General features: G+C 35.3%; 1 protein-coding gene across 2 annotated transcripts in view; it reads left to right on the forward strand.

Annotated features, from left to right (window-relative positions):
* The window catches only part of Lrrc4c (leucine rich repeat containing 4C), a 1,217,207-nt gene that overhangs the window by 315,831 nt on the left and 877,092 nt on the right, over nucleotides 1-24,284 (forward strand). The gene's annotated exons all lie outside the window — the stretch shown is intronic.

Below are 24,284 nucleotides of genomic sequence, written 5' to 3' on the forward strand. Positions count from 1 at the left end.
CAATAGTTGAGACATTGTTAGATAAGATGTTTTGTAAAATGAGTGAGTTCGGATATTAACTTCTACCAGAAATCTCCTAAGAAACCTTTCTAGAGGAAACATAAATTTTAACCCTAAACTTACATTTGCTTGTTTTTAACATTGTCTTCATTTGCATTTCAGGCTGACCTTAAACTCATACTTAAACTTGGTATCTTCTTCCATCTGTCTCTATTGAAATAACAAGCATGGACCACTACATTCAACTGATATGGAACATTTAAAAGTATATTCTGGCGTAATGGCTTGATAATTTAGAAAAGCCTTTTAATGCCATGTCATCAGGAGAATCTTTAGCACTGAAATATTTATTAAGCTGAAAATCAGGACTGAAGATATGATTCCATGGTTAAGAGCACATACTGCTCTTCCAGAGGTTCTGAATTCAGTTTTCAGCAAACACATGGTGGCTCACAAGCCTTTATAACTACAAGTCTAGGGAATTCGCACCCTTCTCTGGCCTCAGAAGGCTCTTGCACAAATGTAGATCTATAGGCATACACAAGTACATGCTCATGTTCATGTGTACACATGTGTACACGCATGCACACACACACACACACACACATCTCTTACAATTATGAAAACAACATAAACAGCAATTTTTTTCTTCAACTAAGTTTTTGGGACAGTTTTACTTAACTAATGGGAGATAAATCATTACTACATCTTGTTCAAAGACAATAAAAAGTGTTTTGATTCTTTTGTGTCTTTTTTCAGAAACTATTAAATTTACCTTAGAGTGGCTTCCCTACTCATTCACTATAGACACTTAGGATAGATAATTGCTCAAGCTCTATGTTTTATTATGGTTCTTTTCTACAAGACCATCTACAGAGGTAACTGTAGTGGTCATCATAGAAAAGTGGCTGTAGCTCTCTCTGTAGAGGGAACTCCCTATAAAGGAGGACTTAAATGATTTGATATGCTATGCAGACATAACTATGCCTGTCATTTAAAGAATACTTGATAAATACCTGGCTAAAAGAGAAAACAATACCATCATCAAGTAGCTAAATAATAATTATTATAATTATATAATGAAGTCGATAGTAAAAAATATTCGTAACAGTCGTAGTACTAATAAACAATACAAAAAGTTCTGTAAAATAAATGGAGAATGAGATGGAAAACAAAACGAGCCAGAATCAAATAAAACGTTTCAGCAGGTTTGCTGATTTGTTTACACTTCTTAGGATAATCATCTCCCATATTGTCTATACATTTTACAAATCCTCTTAAATAATAATAAGCAAGATAAAAAGGAAAGAAAGGCAGATAGACAGAGAGATAAGCATTCTCAGGAAGGATACGTTTATTGGATGAATATAGATGAGATGGGTTTCTTTCAAATGGCTATGTAAACAGTATGATGCAATGAGCCACACCCTTAACAATGCCATCACAATGAATGATGAGTTTCACTCTCCATTTACTTATTTACTTGCTTATTTTTACCGAAATTCAGTCTAGATCAATGACATCACAAGGCAGTTTGCTTCCTTGACAGGATAGCTTTCTGGTATATTGCAAGTGGAGAGGTTGAAGATGTGGCAGAAAGAGAGGGGTGGGTGGAAATAAAAAAATTAATGTACATTTCCAGAGGATGAAGGAACTGCTCCAGGACTCCTGAAAGGTGCTGTGCAAGAGGAAATTAATGTACAAGTTTAGAGAATAAATGAATGAAGTTCATTTATTTACATACATTTTAATATATATTTATTTTCATATATTTACAGTAGTAAATGGCATACAAGGACACATGTAAAGTGGCAAATGGAGAAGGGGGAGGATAGTGACAAAGCCTAAATAAAGAACAAATTCAGTTTTGAACACATGGCTTTTGTAGGAAAGCACTAAGACAATAACTGCTCTGTTGTCTTTGACTTTTGTTCCTACATTTCCACTTTCAGTTTGAAGGGATGGGGTTTTTGGATGATTAGAGTTCAATCTGTAGCTTCTTGGATGTCTGACAACTTTGAGATGGGAAGGAGTTGAGGAAGCTGTCAAAATAAATTGCCCTCATAAGGCAAAAGAGTCAAGCTCTGCATTCTTTTCCATGCTGGGAGGGAAAGTGTGTAGTCAGCTCAAATGCAGCCCTGTGCTTCAGCAACCCACTGCATGGCAGAGGCAGATATATTGGTCAAGGGTGAATATTCAAGGACACATGTTTGGAATCCTTATGCACTTCTTAAGTTTTTTGTTTTGTTTTTCTTCAAGTAAGTCAGTTTCTTGTCCCAAGGGCAAGGTTTTAGGATCTGAACATTCATGTTTAGTAAAGGAATGAGATATGCTAGTAGTAGTGATGTTTAAAAATAGTGTCTTAGCTCCCTGCCCCATCTTTCACTATTTAAGTAAGCTTTAGTTCTCTCCCCATTGCAGTATTTCTCTAGAGCAAACGTACTATTAATTTTGGAATTTAGTGACTTATTTTTTCTTTCTTCTTTAATATTATTTTTATTGTTAATGAATCTCATACCTATATGTAATGTGTTTTGATCAGTTTATCATCCTTCTCATCTCTTCCAAGCCCCTGTCTACCTCCCCACACTACTTTTTCCTGTCAGTCTCCTGTGCTTGTGTTTACTGTTTTGTTTGTTTTTGTTTTTATTCTTCTCTCATACATTACATCCCAAGCAATTTTCTCCCACTCCACTCTTCTCATTTATCTATCCCAACTCTCCTCCTGTCTACTTCTTCTCTCCCAGATCTATTCCCCCTTCATTTCCCTTCAGAGAAGAACAGGCCTACCAAGGCACTCAACCTAACACAGCATAAGAAGCTATAATAAGACTACACACAAATCCTTCTATCAAGGTTGGGTGAGGAAGTGTAGTCAGAGGAAGAGGGTCCCAAGAGCAGGTAAAAGAGTAAGAAACACCTTCACTCCTGCAGTTAGAAGTCCCACAAAACACCAAACTATCAACCATAACATATATGCAGAGAACCTAGCACATTCTCCTGCATGCTCTGCAGTGGCCTCTTCAGTCTCTGTGAGCTCCAAAGAGCACTGCTTAGTTGATTCTGTGTACATTGTTCTCCTGGTGTCCTATACAATTCTCCCTCGTACAATTCTACCTCCCCTTCTTCTGCTGGCATTTCTAGAATTCTAGGTGAAAGGACATAATGGAGATTTCCAATTATGTCTCTCTCTGCCTTATGTTTGTCAGTATATAATTCTTATCACAGTTTCCCCTCTCCTCTCCACCTACTTTTCTAAATTTATGTGAATTTTAATGCTTCTGTCTCTGTCTTAGGGACATCCACTAATTACTTTTCATTCACTGGAAATAGATTAATTCATTGTTATGTAAATAAACATGACTATATATGTCAGCAGTTGCTGTGCTATTGTTAAAGAGAACAAGATATTTTATGTCTTCTCTCTGTCCTCTGGCAACTAACCATTTCACATTTAAACCCCCGGAACATTTTAAAACATGCAGAAAATCTCCTTTGTGAGTTGCAGAGTGACTTTCAGGAATGCTCTCTGCCTGTGGTACAGTTTAGACAAAACCATTATCCCCCCAAACCTTGCGATAATGACAGAACACATGCCGTGTAATGTAAACTCACAGCCCGGTGCTGGGCAGGCATGATTAGACTGTCATCTTCCCCAACAGCAGCCGCAGGAGGAGAATACAAAGTAAAATAATCTTATTTATTACAGGCCTTTTGTAGTGGATCTGGAACTCTTATGCAATTGACATTTTTGTTTGTGTTTTTGAACTATGAGTTGAGGACTAATTTAAATTAATTAATTCACAGTCTACAAAAATACTGTTAATAAGATGAAGTCACCTTTATGTTCCCTACTTCAATGTGTTTTGCCAAAAATATGCATTATTAATTTTAAACTATGATTGTGGCTTTGTATTGTTTGCAAAATTAAAATTAGAATATGTCTGAATCTAAAAGGAAGCTGGCATTTCAGAATATTTACTTGTTCTATACTTAATTCATGTCTTTATATACTCTATCTGAACTAACACTAATGCTATATAATCATACATAAACATTAACATATGTGTGTGTATGTCAAACATGCATTCTTTCTCATAGCGGTCTTTGAATTTTCATACATCTTAGAGGAAATTATAGTATCCAATGAGAAATCAAAATCACCAAGTTCTTGAATGTTTCCTGGCTTTAAATTTATTTGAATTGAAAATAATTCTAGGTCTATGCCTTCCTTCCTGGCTGTGATCATTAAAGAAGATATATGTAGTCAGACACTTTGGGAACATGGGGAAAACTGAAATGACAGAGGGTTGCCTGTCATTCGTAAGAGAACCAGAAAGTAGTCACAACATTTCAAGGATACAAAAAAGGACTTGTTCTTTGGTTTGCTCAAAGCCATTACTCCAACTCTCCTGATTTAATTATGGGATGCTGCAAAGGAGTGACAGGGGAAAAAGTTAAAGAACTGCAGCCTTCTTATAGAAAGCTCAGACATCTCTGCCCATCTGACAGACAGAGGAAGGCATTGCCCAGCTCATTCAGCTCCTAGTCTTCCTGTTTCACACTGTCAAGGAGATGCTGTCTCCTGTCAGAGTGCTGGCTCTCTAGGAGATGCTCAGATTAGAAACTGTCCAGAAAGATTCAACACATTTTCTGCCATTGCACAATGGGGGCCAGGACGTAAGGATTTTACTTCACTGGATGCAGTTGGCATCTTGAAGCATTAGTTTGTCAAAGTACTGACAGCTCCTGGTTGTTGGCATCATGGGTTCATTTCCTTCCCAAATGGTTAATTCATGAAATTAACCTTGTATGAATGTCTGCTTGCGTTTTGAAGGGTCATCAGATACAAATGAGTGGAATAAACAAATCATTTCATTACTTCTAACATATTTTCATTTCATCTCTCAATTTTTTTTCTTTTAGATAGACCTCAGTAGCCTTGGCTTTCTATCAGGGATACTGTATTTGAGACCTAATGAGACTATAATAAATTATATTATTTCTCTTGCATATATTCTGGTCAGAGCCTTCAGCTATAATTTTTTTTTCTGGAAGACACATAAAAGGATATTGATACGCAATGGTTGTACCAATACAGATTTTATACATCAAAAAATATGATGATGCTATATGTTTTGGTGGGGTGCATTTCTATATCCATGTTTTAATCTATGTTCCAGAAAAAAATGTCTACAAGTTCCTTGAGCCCCAATAAAGTCAAGCCGATTTTCATTCATTTAGCAATATGAAATATTACTGAGTCAAAGGAGAATGTGTCCTGGATTGTCACTTCATTCAACTTAGTTGAACTATTCAATCATATACACACATTTGTTTCATTTTTATTTCCTTTTCTCTGACATATGTTCAATAACAAAACAGAACTTGAGAGGCTAGAGTAGAGCCTTAATGAAACTTAACAGTTGGAAGATTTTCTGAAGTGATCAAGGTGCAGGATCATGATTAGGTTCAAAAGGTGTGCAAAGAAAGTTGCATTAACCAGCCCTGCTCTGAGTCACACACATTATCTTATGAATCCAACCTTTTCTTTCATTAAGCTCTCACAATGATCATACTTATAGAGAATGATGCTTTTGTTACCAACACATAAAGGCATGAGACTGGGGATGAGAAGGGATAACGTCTCTATTAAAAGACACCATCTTTTAGTATCTTTCCAATGTTGGAAACATTGTTTCAGTTTTCAATCTCTTAATTTTATGTGAATAATAATTATGTCTTTTTCACAGTTTGAGTGTGGAGTTTCTGTGAAGTAAACTTGAACATGTTGATATAGTAGTAAAAAGTGAGATACTTTAACATCACAGAAATTAATAGATATAAAGACAAGACTGTTTTATGTTTTACTTAATAATAAGACTAAAGTATTTTGCAACAGAGTAGAGAAAGAAATCAGAGATTCACATTACTTACCTGCTATTTTAATAAGGATATGCATGCTGTATATATTAGTGCAGGTCTGTAATCTCTGTGCTAGACATAGGCAGGAGGAAAAATGCAGTTCAGGACCATCAGGGTCTATATGGGTGAACCTGTATCCAAACAAGAAAACAAAAGCAATCAGTAAAGCAATATATGGTGATTATTAGCAGTTATGACTGTCCATTGTGCAGCACCTGAAAGAAAAAAAACAGAATAAAATACAGAAAGATTTATTTTATTATCTCTCTAAGATTTTGTCTAAAAACCCAGTAGCATTTTTCTTTTGTTGTTACTGTTGTTGCTATTGTTATTGTTGTGTGGATATATCTTATCATGGTTGATGATGAATTAGAGACTATCTCAAAAAGTTTGGTTGGAGAAATAAGCAATGTTGGAAAAGAAAAGGAAACAATTCTAAAAATACTGAAATTTCTCTCTTGTCCTGAAGAAATTGAATGACAATGTTAATTGACTTGGGACTAGAATGAAAGCTTCTATGGGTGGAAATTATATAGGGTAAAATTTGATGAACTTATTTTTATTTAATTTCATTTTTTGTCAAATTTCTTTTCTTGTCTTATCTCTAAATTGTGACTCATAAATTGGATGGTTATTAAAGGTCTTTTAAATTTCTTATTTGTTTATTTATTGTTTTTAAGTCATGGTTTCTCTGTATAACGCTGGCTATCCTTGAAATTGTTCTGTAGATCAGGTTGATCTCTAACTCAAATTCTTTTCATTTCTACTGTCCACTTTTCAGAATAATATATTCATCTGCAAAATAAAGGGCAATCTGAAAAGAGAGATTGCTAAGGAAATATTCTGTGGATTTTGAATTGATGATTTGATTGATTATATAGCTAAAAATCTTAGAAGCCTGAGGACCAAAGCAATGAGGAGTTTCATCAAGTTTTATACATGGCTTTGTCTCTGATTGTGTGTGAAGTCTCCTTTCTATAACCTCACTCAGTGACAGTATCTATTAGGATAATTTCTTCCAAACCATAATTATAGAAAATTCTTGGTTTGTTATTGTTTGAAGTCTTTGAAAATAGCATAAAGAATAAGGACTTGACCACTCTTTTGAAATCAATATCCATCAGTTATTATTTTCTCCTGAGTCTCAATATGCCCCTCCACCTGTCCCTGCACAATTACTTAGTAATAAAAAAATGCTAAGTATCTCAAAGAACTATTATTCTGCTATGTTGGAGGAGGACTCAAGTTGTGGAGGAAGAGCTAAGACATGACGCTTAAGTTGAAAACACTAAATGATTTTTACTATCTCTCCATTATCAAAATGAAAAGGATATAATTTAGATTTGAAGAGAGGTACATCCTCATGTATATCAGGCTATCTTTGAACATCTGTGTAGCCCAGGAAGGATTAATATAAACTCTTGACTCTTCTGCTTATAATTGTCAGATGTTTGAATAAAACTCTGTGATATTATGTCTGACTAAAAGAATATTTCTAATCTCAAAATTAACATGATTGAGAAGTAAACTCAAGTCCTCACTACTGTGTATCATTCTCACTGGCAGTTTTACTTGCTTTTGGAGTTTGGAGGTGCTCAGTGAATGTGGATGAGCTTCTTTTCTTTAGGTACTTTTCACTCATTATGAACTCTGTACACCTAGCAGATGCACTTTCTGGGTAGGTCGTTAATTTTTATAGATGTCAGCCAAGATAAAGATCCAGGTCATCAAAGAAAATGACTTTTTCTTCTCATTTAAAATATGTTTCTTAGAGAAATAGTTAGAATCACTTAAAGTGAGGACAATTATTCACAGGTCAATGATTCATAAAAAGGCAAAGCTTTCTCAATTAGCAAGATACTAATGAACATGCAGTTTTAATACCTACAAAAACATAAGACACTCAAACCTATGGGAATTATATGTTTGACAAGAACTTATACTGATGAACTTTTTCTCTGAGTCTTCTTAATAAATAAATATAAGTCTTCTCAAGTTCTACCCAAATATAGAAGAGCAAATAGTGGTCAGTATACTCTTAGGGTGTACTCAGAATCATAGACAAGTGGAAAAGTCTGGTTCATAAATTAAAGAGAATTGGTAGGCTTTGTCAAATGCCAATTATAGTAAGATTGTATTATATAAATGTGATGCTAGCAAAACACAGAAAAGTGCTATAATATAGAATAATACTAGACTATAGACATTGTATAGTACTAAAGAAAAAATGAACATGTAGACCTATGCATGAATGCTATGTTGGTCATGTTACTTAAAGACTAACGGTGAGAGTGAAGGAAGATGACATAGGAATCTCAAAATATCATAAGGAGTCAATAATTCTTTTCTTTAATAAGACTTATGTGTAACCATTCCATTAACACTTATCAGGAAAGGTCTCATTCTCAAGTGGTATGTTAAGACATAGAGCTAAATTATGCATACACTCTTCATTGACTTCAAGAGCACTTTTCTTTATTCATTCAACAAAACTTAATATAAGTTATTTCAATAGATTTCAGATGTATATATGCGATATATTCTGCTTATTCATTCTTGTTTCTGTTTTAAAAGATCATAAACTTATATATGCTCTTTTAAAGACTATCAATGAGAAATCTCTTTCTTGATTTGAAGTACATTTCATATATGGTATTACAGACAAATAATATTGATTTGTCCAATTTTACTTCAAAATAGTATATTTTTCAAAATAAATTTTATTGATTATTTTAAGTTTCATATAATGTATCCCATCACACTCCCAGTCTTTCCAGGTCGGCCTCTATGCCTTGTGACCTGCTCCCACTCAACCTCCATTCAAGCCCAAAAGAAAAAGAGGAAAAGAGGAACAACAAACAAAACAACACAAGTTTAATTTTTGTTGCCCATATAATCACTGGATCATGATCAAACTCCCAGTGTCCAGCCTCTTAAAGAAAACTGAGTTAATCCCCACCCATCAACTGTGGAGTGCTATATTTTAGCATCTTTACCACACTTATTTTGTTTGTTTGTTTGTTTGTTTGTTTTGTTTTTGCTCAAGACAGGGATTTTTCTGTGTAATAACATGGCTTTGTCATAGAACTCTCTTTGTAGACACGTTAACCTTGAACCCACAGAGATACTCTTTTTTTTTATTGGATATTTTATTTATTTATATTTCAGATGTCATCCCCTTTTCCGATTTACCCTCCTATCCAATCCCCCCTCCTCCTTTTTGCTTATTATACCATTTTTATCAGATGCAAGTATTAAAATCAGTTCTAGGTTGAGGAACTAGCAATACAATAGATGCAAATAATCAAGGAACAAGCAAGGCAATTAAAAAAAATCTGTGAACACTCTTGGAGTATATTTTTCATAATTCTACTACCTCTCTGGATGTTTCAATTTTGCATAGTGAGCTTATGAATTTTAAGAATGCTGCTCTGCTGAGCTTTGATGCAGTAGATACTGCTGATAAAATTACCCATGGCCTGAGTTCAATATTTCTGTTTTGGTCAAGCTTCAGGAATGAGATACTCTTGCCTCTTATCCTGAGTGCTGGTAGCAAAAATGTACACCAACATACCTGGCTCTGTTATCATAATTTTTAATAGTTCTCTTTGATGACTTTTTGTCTAGGCAGATAACTTTCTAGTTGGGGGTTGGGGGAAGTGGCATGCCATGAGTAAGGGTTGTAACAGAAGCCTTCTATGATTCTCTTTCTCAACTGTGAGTCTTCACTCATCCATACCACTGCAAAATTAAATTCTTTCCCTTTCCAGTTAGCTGGAGCACATATGAGAGACTTTTGTAGTTTCTGGTGACAGTAGAGACCATGGACAGCCACATAGCCTTTGGCATCAGGAAGTACCATGGACCTCAGCATGATCTCCAGTGGTAGGACAGACCACAAACATCAACATGACATTCTGCCACAACAAAGATCATAGATATCAACATGGCCCTTGGCAGCATCATGGGCTATGAACTTTAACATGACCTCCAGGGCATTGGGCACAGATACCAACATGGCAGTCTGGCTCATGGATTTCAACTAGCTTCATGTAGCAGCACACACTAAAGACACCAACATGGCCTCAGCTGACAGCACAGGCCACTCACATCAATATGGTCCCAGATGCATGGGCATCAACATGGCTTCAGGCTGCAGCAGAGATCATGGACATGCACATGGTCTTTGGTGGCAACATGGACCACAGACATTGACATAACTCTTAGCTGGATTAGCACTATGAACCTCACTTTTACTTTGAAAGATATGAAAAAAGAAAAAGAAAAAAGTCACAAATTTAATGTTTCTGAGACGAATAGGGACCAGACTGTATACTGCACATGGAGATTAATGAATCATAGTCCATGAAACATACAACATAGACTTCTGTGCCATGTAGCCCTGAACACTACCTCTAATTTTTCAGCTGATATTAAATAATCTTTCAAAGATTTGTAGCATTATCTTGGCCTTGGCATAGGTAAATTCTTCTGACTAGGATTATAAAAAAAGATAACTGGACATAAAATGCAATATTTGTGCCCCATACATAAGTGAAGTATTTTCTAAGCAAACTTACCATAAAGAAATGAAGTTATAGTCCTGCAAGGTGACACTCCTTTAGCCCTAACACTAAGGAGGTAAAGACTGAAGGATTTTTTTCCTAGTTTGAGGCCAGCCTGGTCTACACAGTGTACTACATACACTTTATTAAGTAATCACTTTTGTTACTCATTTTGAATCTAGAGACATACAGTCCTCTAACATTTTTAAGTATCAATTTGGAAGGAAGAGAGCACTTAGATACCTTTTTTAGTGTTATATTTAGGAGAATTGCATTATCATCCTTTAAGAAATAGAAAAACATTTCTTATGTGTTTATCATCTCTACATAACTGGAAGATTCTTTAGCAAGGGAAGTTCATATTACTCATTCTTGTATTCATAACAGTTGACAGATTGAAAAAACCCTCAAAATATGGTTGCTGAAATCATAATGTCCATGGTATTCAAGATGACATTATGAATAAATAGTATAATAATTCAAAATAAATTGATGATATCTGGTAGATTATATTAAAAATAGTACTGGATTAAGAGAAGACAAATCGTGATTTTAGGTCCTGATCTATGGGAAACTTGACAAAAGTAAAGCAATTTTGAGCCCCAATTTCTGAATCTAAAAAGTAAGGGCTATTTTTAAGTCACTTTGTCCCACTATGATATCAATATTTTATCTGTTTATCATTGATTTCTGTATAGCTAAGCATGTGAAACATATATCATTACAGCATGTATGTATGTATGTGGAAAATATTTTTGAGCAAGTGCTACAATTTCTATTGATGCAAGATATATATAAAAGAGTTGTCCCTTTATGAGAATACTTATACTCCAAGTATCAGAATTTATGCAATTAAAATAGTTCTCTATTTGTAGCCTTTATCTCATTGCTTTAGAATTCTACATCCCATTTTCTTTTAACTTTTTTTTGATATGGCCACTCTACTGACATTTACATATTGAATTTATTTCTGAAATGTTTACAATTTTTATTACTGAAGCCTTATATATTTATATTTAGAGAACAGGTACATTAGAATTCTTTGTTTCTCATACCCTAACTTTGTTCAAACATAATTACTTTGCATGAGCTATACAGGAATTTTGAAATGAAGATAGAGTTTAATAAGTGCAGTGAGTGTGCCCCCAACCTGTACACAGCAGTGCTGTATGCAACCTAAACATGTTAGGGAAGAGAAAAATTGCATGAATAACTCAACATGGTAGCTTATCTCAGAAACCATTTACCATAGGCATTTAATAATACCATGTCTCAGAGGTGCCAAGTAGGCAGCTAAACTTGGTTTTCACTATAATTTTTCGATGAGTTCGAAAGTGAAAATATGCAGAAAGCCTATATGGTTTGAGTTAGAAAAAATATGTGTCCATAATACTCAAAGGATCACTTCAATAGTTATTTTTTAATGAGTTAAAAAATGTATAGGAGGAATGTAATTTATTTTTCTTTAAAAGCATAAATGCTTCCTCTTTGGACTTTCAGCTCTAAAGCAAGAAGACCACAATGCAAGGCACTAGCAATATAGAGCATAGCAATGCATCTCCCACTGTTGCTCTCTAAAGGTGAAATGCAATCATTGGAATAAACATTTTGTATTTAAATTTCTCTGTGTTCACATCTGGCAATATAAATGAAAGTTTCTTCTTTTGAGGGAAAGAGTGCAAGTTGATGCCAAAATTGCTTTTCCGTGAAGAAGAATGTGATGTGTTTAATTCAGTTTATAAATTTTACCCAAAGGTTTTATGCCAATACAAGGCATTTTATTACATTTACCTTCATAGGTCACTAGGGTACAAGCCAAAATTCACAATGAGTTTTATTTTAGGCTCAAAGAAGGTCATTTGTTGTTATCGTTCAGCACTGTAGTGATGATTTTCAAAACTTTTAGTGCTAGGGATATAGAAACAGAGTTCCCTGTCTTACTCAAATTCATAATTTTGCAAACCCTTTTCCAGAAAAAAAAAGAGCCACCAGAGGCATGCTATTATTTTAAAATTAATTTTATTTATAAGAAGAATCATCAGAGAAATTCAGACTGTGATAGCTATGATAGCCTTAACCTTGAGAGAAACTGCAGGGATACTAGACAACTGGCCAATGAAATAGCTGTGAAAAGGCTAAACTGATTATATACAAGATGGCCACATTGATGTTCATAGAATTCTTAAGGACAAAATAAAAAACATTAATGCTATGATTAACATGAAGGTCTATGCCCTTCATAGTTGAACTCAGGATCAGAGGAAGAGAATGAAAGAGGGGAACAATATCCTGGAACCCCACATATATGTGTACCCCACCCTTTGTGTCAAAACCTAGTCAATTTTGCTTATTCTTCATCTTCAGAAACTTTTTTGCCCTTGAGGATTGTTAGATATTCAAAACAGCTACAATTGCTCATTACAGGAAAATAATCATGGAAAGAGTAAAAATATAGTGGCATGAACATGAGCATACATTGAGTGTTTGGGCAAAAGACATGGAAAGCACTACAAAAGGCTAGACTTCCCAAGATATCACCCTGGCATTATTTGAATAAGGCATACCCATGGCTGATTCATATGTATTTTGGTGTTACTCACGAAATGAATCAATTATCCTTATATTAGTTAGGGTTCTCTAGAGTCACAGAACATATGGAATGTTTCCATATATTAAGAAATATTATTGGAATGACTTACAGTCTGAAGGGGAGCTAACCAATAATGAGCAACTGAGAATGGGAAGTCCAAGACTCTAGCAGTTGCTCAGCCCCAAGAGGCTAGGTATTTCATCTGGTCTTCTATATAAACTGAAGTCCTGAGGAAACAGATGCCAAAAGATGTGTTGGCAAGTAAGTGCAAGCAGGCAAAGAACAGACCGTTCCTTTTTCCATTGTCCTTATGTAGGCATCCAGTAGAAGGTATAGCCAGATAAAAGGTACATATCACCACACCTGGATTTGAAACTTGCTCTGGCTCACCTTGAACTCAGAGATCTGTTTGCCACTGTCTCCTGGGATTAAAGGCAATCTTGCCTGGGCCTAAGCTTTTCAGGGCTACCATGCCTCAAGATCTGGATCAAAAACATGTGTGTCATCCCATTTCTTGATCCAGGTCAAAAACCTGTGTCTTCCAGCCTCAGGATCTGAATCACCGATGTGCCTTCCATCTCTGGATTGTAGTTTCTTCCAGATGTAATCAAGTTGTTAATCAAAATAGCCATCACAACTCCAGACTCATACTTTGGAAAATTATTAAAATTGCTAACTGCTAGAAGAGTGTCACAATAAGTATACCTATAATAAATATACACATATTGCATGAAGAAAATAATATACTTTAAGGGAATCAATGAAATTGATGTTAGTTATCTCTTAAAATGGAGGCATGAGAAATTGTAAGATTTGTACTAATTTTCTAGGTGCTATTAAAGGTTTTATGTTAGCTCTCCAGATGACTATAATTGTGTAGGTAGGCAGTTTTTACCCCTTATGTTGGGAGCTCACCTAAATCCCACATAGTAGGCAGCTCTTTATACCATTTTGATATTTAAATATCTATTTCTTGACAAGAGATTCATGTAACACCACAGTAATATCTCTGCCTAACCATCTTAAGGAAGACTTAGTTTGTATTTGTTACCCACTAGTTTATCACCCAGATATCCCAAAGAACATGGTCTTTGTGTGTGGTGAGAAACACATTTATGTGATGTGGGACAGTCTATCAAAACTCAGCTGTAGATATGTTAAAAGTTTCTAAATATATTTCTGTCCAGTATGCAATTGGTTCCATTTGGTCTACAGACTCTCAGTCTCTTGTGTACTCATTGATATTTTAAATTTCTGATGTTAGGTGAAACCATAGGTCACATGAATAAGTGTCCGTAATTCTCAAAATTTTCTATGTCTTTATGAGGTCTTCTAAGCTAGAGACACAAATACTTGTCCTGTCTCTTGGAACAACAACAACAAAAAAGCATTAGACCCCACCAGGGAAGGCCTTGGTGCCTGCCTTGCTTTCATTTTTTTGTTAACATGTACACTGTTAACACCTGGAAGGACCACAAAGGGATGGTAGGGTAAAACATTCTTGGAAAATGAAACAGTTCATTGTACTTCTATACCATGTGTCCTGTGTTGCAGCCAAAGCAGTCTTTATACAATACTAATTAGTGTATTCTAATTCTGTAGACAACATCTTTTAGTACCTTCTCTGTTTTGTTGTTTTTCCATAGTCAAAATCCCTTACTCTAACTTAGAAAACCTTCCTTGAGCTGCATGCTACAGGCCCCTTTGAATAACACATCCCATTTTCACCCTGCAACACCCACCAATGCATGTGCAACAGCCCATTGACTTATACTACTCAAGGCTTTCGTCCAGGCCTCACTTGTTTCTATATTCCCATAATATCTTCTATTTCTCTGCCTCACTTCCTCCTGAATCTTGTTTGTTTTTACTCTACAAAAATTATATTCACTATAAACTCCAGAGAAGATGGACTCAATTGGGTGAAAGCATACAGTCTCTGTGATTACCACTAGAATGGTGCTCATTTTTCATCTCATTCATTGTTGCTGATTAAAATCTGAATGATGATCTTTCTCTTGTTTTCTCTGATGGAATTGCTATCTTTGAACTGATCTTTATATCTGCTTCTGGGTTGTTCTGTGTTTATTTGGTATCTGCATATTTTTTCAGTTGAAAGCAAAGAAAGATACAGGGTTTAATTATAGTTGAATAACATTATTCTCCTTGACCTGTAAAACATGGACAATAGGGAGAATAATTCAAAGAAAGGACATAATATTAATTATTTAATTAAAAATATTTCTGTGCTTTGCATATTTATTCAAGCCAGTAAACATCTTGGACAGTATATGATCATATAGATTAAAATTTACTTGAGTGTTCACCAGTACATTAACTCTCTGTGGTCATACTAAGCATCATTTAACTTCCTGTGCATAATATTTAATGCATGGTAGTATGCCCTATAATGTTACATATTGTAGTATTGTGCTCACAATGAGCAGTAAGGTAGCATAGCATATGAATGTGCTCACAACACAGCAGTGAATTAAGCATTAGTTATGTTTCTGACAATGTAATAAAATCCATGAGCAACGCATACAAGGAGAAGTTTGTTTGGGCTTACGGTTCCAGAGATCTATGAATCCACTAAGGCAGTGAGTAATAGCTACAGACAGGTATGTTTTCTGCAGCAGAATGCTGACATCTCACATTTTCAACTCATAAGCATAAAGCAAAGAGAATGGAGCAGAAATAGCAGATGGAATTAAATAATAAAACCTACCTCCAGTGCCATCCTCTCTCTACAGTGACTTTACCTTCTGAATGTCCCCAAATTGCACCAGCAACTAGGGATCAAATGCTCTAACATCTGGAGCCTATGAGGGATATGACCATTCAAACCACCAGAAAAATGTATGAATATATGGGCTTGTTTTAGAAGCCAATAGTCTATGTCAATGTCAGAGTTTGCTTCCATAATCAGACAAGTAAATATCAAAATATGCACTTTATTGTGAACTTTTAATATGCCTTTACCTATGGTAAAAAAAAATAGGGTTCTGGTATAAAACCTAGAATGTTTTACTTAGAAAATAATTAATTTCTTCATCAGATATTATGAGACTTCCTTGTCCTTCAATCAGAGAACAGTATTCGATACAAAGCCATAGAAAGGATATGCCTCTGTACAGAGAGCGGAAAAAAACATTTGAAAGATTATTTTGAGTAAGAAAGTCTCTACAAATGTATCCAGTGCATGACTGATAGATATGTATTCTGAATCTCAATGTTTTCATTAAGGAAGGTCACCTTTCTTCCATAGAGGGATGCCCTTATCACTTCTTTCTTCTTGATGAAGTCATTTTTATAAAATGCGGTGAGTAAGAATAAAACACACTTCAATTTTTCTCTTCAAAATTGGCATCAAAAAGAAACCTAACATTTCTTAATAGGCTAAAAGAAGGATATAACTAAAGGATTACAGTTGCAGTTTAAACTGTAAAGCCATTTTTCAGGCAGACTAAAATTAAGAAGTTATTTCTAATAACATCTAACTTTTATTTCTTTTTATTCTATATTTTATGAATATGAATATATGTGTTTATATGTACCATGTGCATACTTTTTGCCCATAGAGGCCAGGAGATGATTCCAGATTCCCTAGAGTTTAATTTACAAGTGCTTGTGAGGCACCATGCATGTTTTGGGTGCTAAACTCTGCTCCTCTAAAAGCACAAGAGCTCTGAAATTCTCAGTAATCTTCCCAGACCCAAACTTTGCCTTAAAAATCTTCCAATTCAATGAATGCTTAGTAAACACTCACTGTATACTGGTCACCATATTATTCAGGAGGGATGGATTTAGCTCTCACTTAACTCAAAGAGCTATGATGTTTTACAGAGAGTAGGAAGAAAATTAATAAACAATCAAGATATAGATTAAGTAGCATTAGTATCCTTTCTATATTTGCATGATGGGAGAGGGAAAGAGAGAGAGGAGGGAGAGTGAGGGGAAAGGGGAGGGGAGGGGAGGGGAGGGGAAGGGAAGGGACGGGAGAGGGAGGGAGGGAGGGAGAGGGAGAGAGAGAGAGAGAGAGAGAGAGAGAGAGAGAGAGAGAGAGAGAGAGAGAGAGAATATTTAAAGGGCCAATGTTACTTAGAGTCAAGGCAAGTCAGCAATGTGTGTGTTCCAACCATATCTGTGATTATTTTCTTTCTTAGTTTCTTTCTTCCTTTCTTTTCTTCCTCATTCTCTCTCTCCCTCCATCCTCTCCTTCTCTCTCTCTTTCTCCAGAAGGAAGGGTTTATTTAGACTTATAGAATGCCGGAACTCTAAGGTCCAAAATGATTGAGACAACGTGGCAGCATTTGGCAGACCTAGTAGATAGAACTGAAAGTGAACTGTGGGGCCCTTACATCTTAAAAGAGAAGTAGAAAACAGGGAGATAGAGACAGAAAGAGAGAGAGAGAGAGAGAGAGAGAGAGAGAGAGAGAGAGAGAGAGAGAGAGAACAACAGTGATGGATTCCAATCAGCTCACAAGATGTTTCTTCTGCTGTCAGGCAGCCTCCTTAAATGGAGCTAAGAAGCAGTCAGCCTCAGGAGTACTGTTCTGACACTGCTGATGAACGCTCACTATTCACTCCTAGATGTGTCTCTGGTACTTGTGAATTTTGAATAAATCTCTTAATCATGCTCATTTCTGTCAAAGACAGCTGAAAAATGATTGAAGAATTGAGATGTTGGGTTTCTGATTGGCATAAAGTAGTTTTGAGAAGCTGATTACATATTTCATAAGTACTTAGATAAATAAATTATAATCACTATTATCAACATTACCCTAAAGATATGTGGATTCTGTATAGCATTTATACCTCTACCACCAGTAACAGTGCATTCTAACATAGAGTATATTCTGAACACTGGTGAGATATTTCCCATACATGAGTACAATTTTCATGTGTCGTAGAATGGACAGAGAATTACAGTGATTCTGAGAGGTGTGTTTCTATTATTTTAATCATTTGAAGAACATTTTCAAGCTATTTTTCTGATCATTAAAAATTATTTTTTAAGGCAAGTGTCTGCTTAAGGCATTGCCATTCATGGTATTTTGACAGTACTTTTTGTCCCACTAATTTACTAAAGACTGCTCTGGCTGTGAAATAATTTCATGGTGAGGCTCAATAGCAGTGTATAGGACTATGTTATGATTCAAAAGAAAATGGATCAACACATTTGATCATGAACTTGGGCAATTAACTCAAAACAGGCAAAATTAGTGGATTAGAGCATATCTCTTTATCTTATGATAAATTCTCCCCAGAGTGTGTCAGACTGCAGTGGCTCAAGAGAATGTCCAGCATGACTCTGCCTGGAGGAAAAAAGGTCACGCCATATCCACCTGACACAGTTAGTTCTGACAAGACATGGGTGTTCACTCTACCAGGAGTTTTTGAGACTGCTGTAATCACTAGTGTAATTGTTGAGCTCTGTTTGAGATAACAGCAATTGATTGAGTGTCTCAGCCTAGAATGTGACTAGATATTGTGAAAAACTAGGGAGAAGAAAATAGAAAGAAAATGAAAAGCTTACACCTTTATAGACTGCATCTTGTGATGATTCTTCTTGAATCTCTCACGCCTGTCAGACTGCAGAAGATAGAGTTTGAATGATGCTGGGTACTAGTGACCAGTCACTATATGTTCATCTATCTATCTATCTATCTATCTATCTATCTATCTATCTATCTATCATCTATCATATATATATAATCTATCTATCTATCTATCATCTATCTATCATATATATATATATATAAAATCTATCTATCTATCTATCTATCTATTGTTTATCTATTAGACAATGTCTATATATAGCTTTGGCTGGCATCAAATGTGTATTCTTTCTGTCTCATCCTTTCAAATTCTGAAATTATGGGCATACATAATCACTTCTGGTATAGAATGTTAAATAAAGTACCTTCTACATGTTAGAATCATCCAAAACTATGGGAATGTCAATTTTTCATACATGAGATGATAGCAAATTGTAATTGAACCTGATCATATAACTTTCACTGTAGCAAAAAAAGGAGAATACTTTAACACATTGAAGATGAAGGTAACATTATAACCTCACCAGGAAGATATTTCTATTGTAGTTCTGTTTGCATTTTCCTAGCAGTGTGAGCTGTGATCATTTTTATAAGCAATATCATATCTCATTCATTTATCTTCCTCTTTATTCAAAATCTGCATATTTTTGACTGTAGAAACTTGAGTCCTTACTAGATTGTCTGCATAGTATGAATAATCACAAAGTGAAGCTCATAAGATACTTATGAAGCATTTAGAATCTCCCCTTAAATTTTATAAAAAAAGTTCACTAAACTACATTTCTCTTGAATTGAAGAGAACATGGATTCTGCTGAGAACTGCACAGAAAGATGATCCACTTTGAAGGGAAGTCCCTGTGACAATATTCTTTTCATTATAAATTCATGGAGAGAGTAAAGAAAATTAAGTATTCCTTTATTCAAATGATTCCCATGCTTGTTGTTGAATGTTATTATGCCAAGTACTTCACTTAGAGAAAAGGCTCTTACTTATCATTAGCCCACAGTAAGTGGCATTCTTATTTGATTATACCTGTGCATGTATGGGCATATAACCATACTAGAAAATCAAAAGCAGGGCCATATGCAGACCTGACAAGTCCTCTACTGCTTAGATAACTTATGTGTATCACCAACCATACATTTATTTTCAATGGGAATAGGGAAGTTTACACAGGCATCATTCTCAACTTAACTTTTAAGAAAAGGAAAGAAACATCTGACAAACGAATTCTACATAGTTAATATAGTACTAGCAGGCCTTATTCTAAAATGCTGACCAACGATTCATCTCAGATTTTATTAGCATATCATGGTTCCCAGCAGAAGTGAAAATCCATGACCTATGATTCTGTATATGGCATTAATGTTGGCTAATACCATTAACTCTTAAGTGGCTGGTACCAATGGTAAAGTCATTGCCATTGACATCAATGGAAAATTTCAGTGATGTTGTCTTACTTTGGTCAGTACAAGTGTATCAATTTTTATGAGCCTATGAATAACATTGTGAAATTTTATCAAGTACATTCTCATAATAGGGAAATTAGAAAGCAGATACTAAAATGAAAACAAATACAGTATATAAAACCTTTGCATTTGGAACATAAGTACTCTATTTTTATTACTAAAATGTGTTTCAATTGCACATTTATTTGAAATTAGTTTTATATAGTAGTAGAATGGTATTTTTCTGCAAAGATGGTGTGTGTGTGTGTATGTGTGTATGTGTGCATATGTGTGTGTGTGTGTGATCAGGAAGCCTTTTATGTTGTGTGATTATAAATGCTAATTGAAATAAAAAAGAATAGTATTTATTTTTCCACTGATGATTTCTAAGTACACAAGGTCATATTATAATACTATGATTGTGATCCATGTTTCTAAAATTTTATGTTAATAAGGTTGGCAGCGTGTCTGTCATTGTTTGAACATAATTTACAATGAATTTATTCAGTGAGTAGCTGAGACATTTGTAGTTCACAGAAAACAGACAAAATGTCTCTGACCTTATCAGATGTACAAATGAATAATATCAGTATATTAAACAAAGGAACACTGGGTCTACTCCCTTTAAGTCAGGTTCTTTTAAGAAAAAGAAAATAAAAGAAACCTGCACCAATATTTTTAAAAATCAGGATAAATTTAGAAATCTGAATTTCTCTTAAGTTGAATAAAAGATTGTCTGAGCAGTGATCCCATGAAAAGCCGTTTCTTCATTTCCTGGGTTTAATGGACATATCCTCTCTTAATGTCCTGAGGTCCCTGGACCAAGGCAGAAGTCATCTACCTCACTAGTCATTAACTAGAGTAATAATGGACTTTCAAAAAGCATCATTGCTACTGTGAGGATAATTGGGACCCATGCCTGCTTTTCCTTCTTTCTTTTCCTTTCTTCCTTCCTCCCTTTCTTTCTTTCCTTTTCTTTCTTTCTTTCTTTCTTTCTTTCTTTCTTTCTTTCTTTCTTTTTTGATTGTTTACTTAATTCTTCTGGCCAAGAGCACACTGGGAAGACATTTTTGTTTCTGGAGTCATACTTATGAAACATTACCTATAAAACTAAAAAAAAAAAAAAAAATGCAAGCACAATTTTAAGTTCTTAAACAAAGAAAGGAAAAAGAATATTCACATACTCTCTATTGGTTGAATATAAGATATAATAAATTTCCATCTATGTGGAGTCAAAACACATTTTCTGAGATAGTGTTAGATCCTAATATAAATGCAGGAATCTGTGTCCAGAATATGCATATGTGTGTGTGAGCTGGTTATGAAACTGCTTTCAAAAATGCATGTGTGTGTGAGGTTGGTTTTGTAAGAAGCCAGATTGTAACATAGTTTAGGAATAACACAAATTCTTTGAACACTTTCTTAACTTTTGTTTTGTAAGATTCAAACAAACAAAAAAAAAAGAAAGAAAGAAAAGAAAAGGCAGGGTTTTCCTATGTAAGCACTTCTGATACCCCTGCTCTGGGACAAACATGCATTACTATGATAACAACCACTTTTTATTGATAGCTTTCTTTAAAATATCGTTTTAAGAATAGTCATCCTTAGATTTTCAGGTCTGGCCCTTTAATGTGCTCCAGCTGTTCATAGATAGTGTAGATGCTGTGGTGGACCAAATCAAAGCCCTGATTTGGGGCTTGGATAGTAGCTGATCTGATTAGCCTACCATATTGCTAGCACCTAGACCACCAGGGCAAGCTCTCCAGCTCTCATGTGTAGGCTTTAATTTTTCAAAACCTACATTTAATGATAGTTCTTAAGTGCTTTAGTCTCCCTTCTAGCCCATCATCCACCAGAGGAAGTAGAAAAGAAAGGTTATTATGATACAGGGGAAGTGTTTAGAAATAGTTCTTTGTAGCAAATCCCGTCTGTGATGTCAGGAAATCAGTAGTTCAGTTCACAGATCAGCAGTGGTTGTTCGATACACTCTCAAACACTTCACAAATATGCAAGCAGTTCAGTTGGGTAGAGAGGGGTAGCAGCAGCAGGAGCACAGCCTAGCAGGAGCAGCCAGGCCTCAGTCACATCAGCAAAAGTCAGCAGGAGTAACCAGGAGAATTAGGGAAGCCAGAAGTTCTCAGCTATGTCTCTATCAACAAAGTGAGGGTCTGGGAAGAAGAGAGACCAAACACTGTGACAAATCTAACTCTATAAGCAAGCCCCTCTCACAGTCCTGTTGAGAACTATTTATATTCCCTCCAAACATCATGTGTCCTCCACGGGTCTTGTCTCACCACGTCTTGCCTCAGCTTAACTGTGCTGCCCATGCAAAGTTTGAAGCATGATCTCCCAAGCCGGCAGCTAGCTTTTCAAACTGCCAGAGGTGGCCATGATATATGGCAACAACTATACATACATAGGATTTCCTGTAGGGATCTGGTATTGATAGTGTAGCGAAGCCAGAGGCCTTGAACCAGACCAATGATTCATTGGAATTACCATATGCAAGTAAAGACCTGTGGACAAAATGGTCTAATGTGGAACATACTGTAACACACTACTGTTTCACCATGATGAGATTTTTTTGTTGTTATTCTGTTTTTTCTTGTTTTTCGTTTGAGGGGGAGGTTGCAAGGGTAGATAGAAAAGGATGTGGAGATGAGTGGGATTGAGGTGCATGATGTGAAATTCATAAAGAATCAATTAAAAAGTAAAAAAAAAACACTTAAAAAGCTGAATAATTTTTAAAAAAAAGAAAAGAAAACAAAAGAAAGCTGAGCAAACCATGGGGAACAAGCTTGGAGTAGTGTTTCTCCAGAGTCTTTGCTTCAGTTTCTGCCTAGCTCCTCCTGATGAGGGACTGTACCTGAAAAATGAAATGAATGCTTCCTTCCCCAGCTGATTTTGATTCATGGTGATTATAGCTGTGATAGAGAGCATCATAAGATAATCATCTATCATAGGTCTTTTTCCTCTGTCTTTTTATTTATACTTATTATTATCTACCTGTCTCTGTATCATCTGCATATCCATTATCTTAATCTACCTACCTACTACTCATTAGCTATCGTCTCTCCTGTTTACTGTATCATATCTCTATCAATCACTTATCATCTACTATGATGGTCTATTTGTTATCCATTTTCTAATATGGTTCACCTGTTTATCCTTTATTATAATGTATCTCTCATCTCTCATCATCTTCTTATGCATCATTTTCCCTCTGAACATTCCTTCTTATCACTTTCTTCTTTCCCTCTGAACAGTCCATCATAACCACCTTCAATGCCTGTGTAGCATGTATCATGTAGGGTCATTTGGTTTAACCAATTATCTCTAAGATGCTTAGGTTTCTTCCATTTTCTTAGATTTTTGGAGGACACAGCAAGGGGGCCTCCTGTTTCACATCTTTGAGAACATATGTGTTTATTCAGAAGTCGTGAAGGAGAGGGTGCCAGGTAAATAATGTGTTCCTTAAGAGCTTACTTTTAAAAGCTAAAGCAAGTGTGTGTGTGTGTGTGTGTGTGTGTGTGTGTTTGAGACAGGGTCTTAGTATAGAGCTCTGGTTGTCCAGGAAGTCACTGTGTAAACCAGGCTAACCTCAAACTCACAGAGATCCACCTGCCTCCACTTCACAAGCACTGAATTAAAAGTATGAGCTACAATGCTGGACTTAAAGCAAACATTTGATAACCCTAAATGTTGACTGGTAATTTCCATCAACAAACAGTAATATCTTTGTATTATCAAAAAAAGTTATTCTCTCTCTCTCTCTCTCTCTCTCTATCTATCTCTATCTCTATCTCTATCTCTCTATCTCTATCTCTATCTCTATCTCTTCCTTCATCTTTGTGTGTCTCCAGGTATGCCTGTCTCTGTCTATTTCTGCCACTCTCTGTATGGGTGCATATTTGACAAACCTTGCAGAAGGAGGTCAGAGGAGAACTCATAAGGTTTATTTCTTCACAATGTTCTTCTGGATCAAATTCAAGAAGTCAGGCTTGGCAGTTAGCACTTTACATAATGTGCCATGTACCCAGCCTTTTCCTCTTTATTCTTAATTTCTTCTTTAAAGATAATAGAATCATGACTATTTTGATTTGGGGGAAACAAATAAATATACCCAAAACACTATTTAAACTTTAAAACAACAAAAAAGCAAAAGCAAACATAAACAAAAATGTTTCTTTTGTT

The sequence above is a fragment of the Grammomys surdaster genome, unplaced genomic scaffold, assembly GCF_004785775.1.
Source record: "Grammomys surdaster isolate TR1022 unplaced genomic scaffold, NIH_TR_1.0 170, whole genome shotgun sequence".
Lineage (NCBI taxonomy): Eukaryota > Metazoa > Chordata > Mammalia > Rodentia > Muridae > Grammomys > Grammomys surdaster.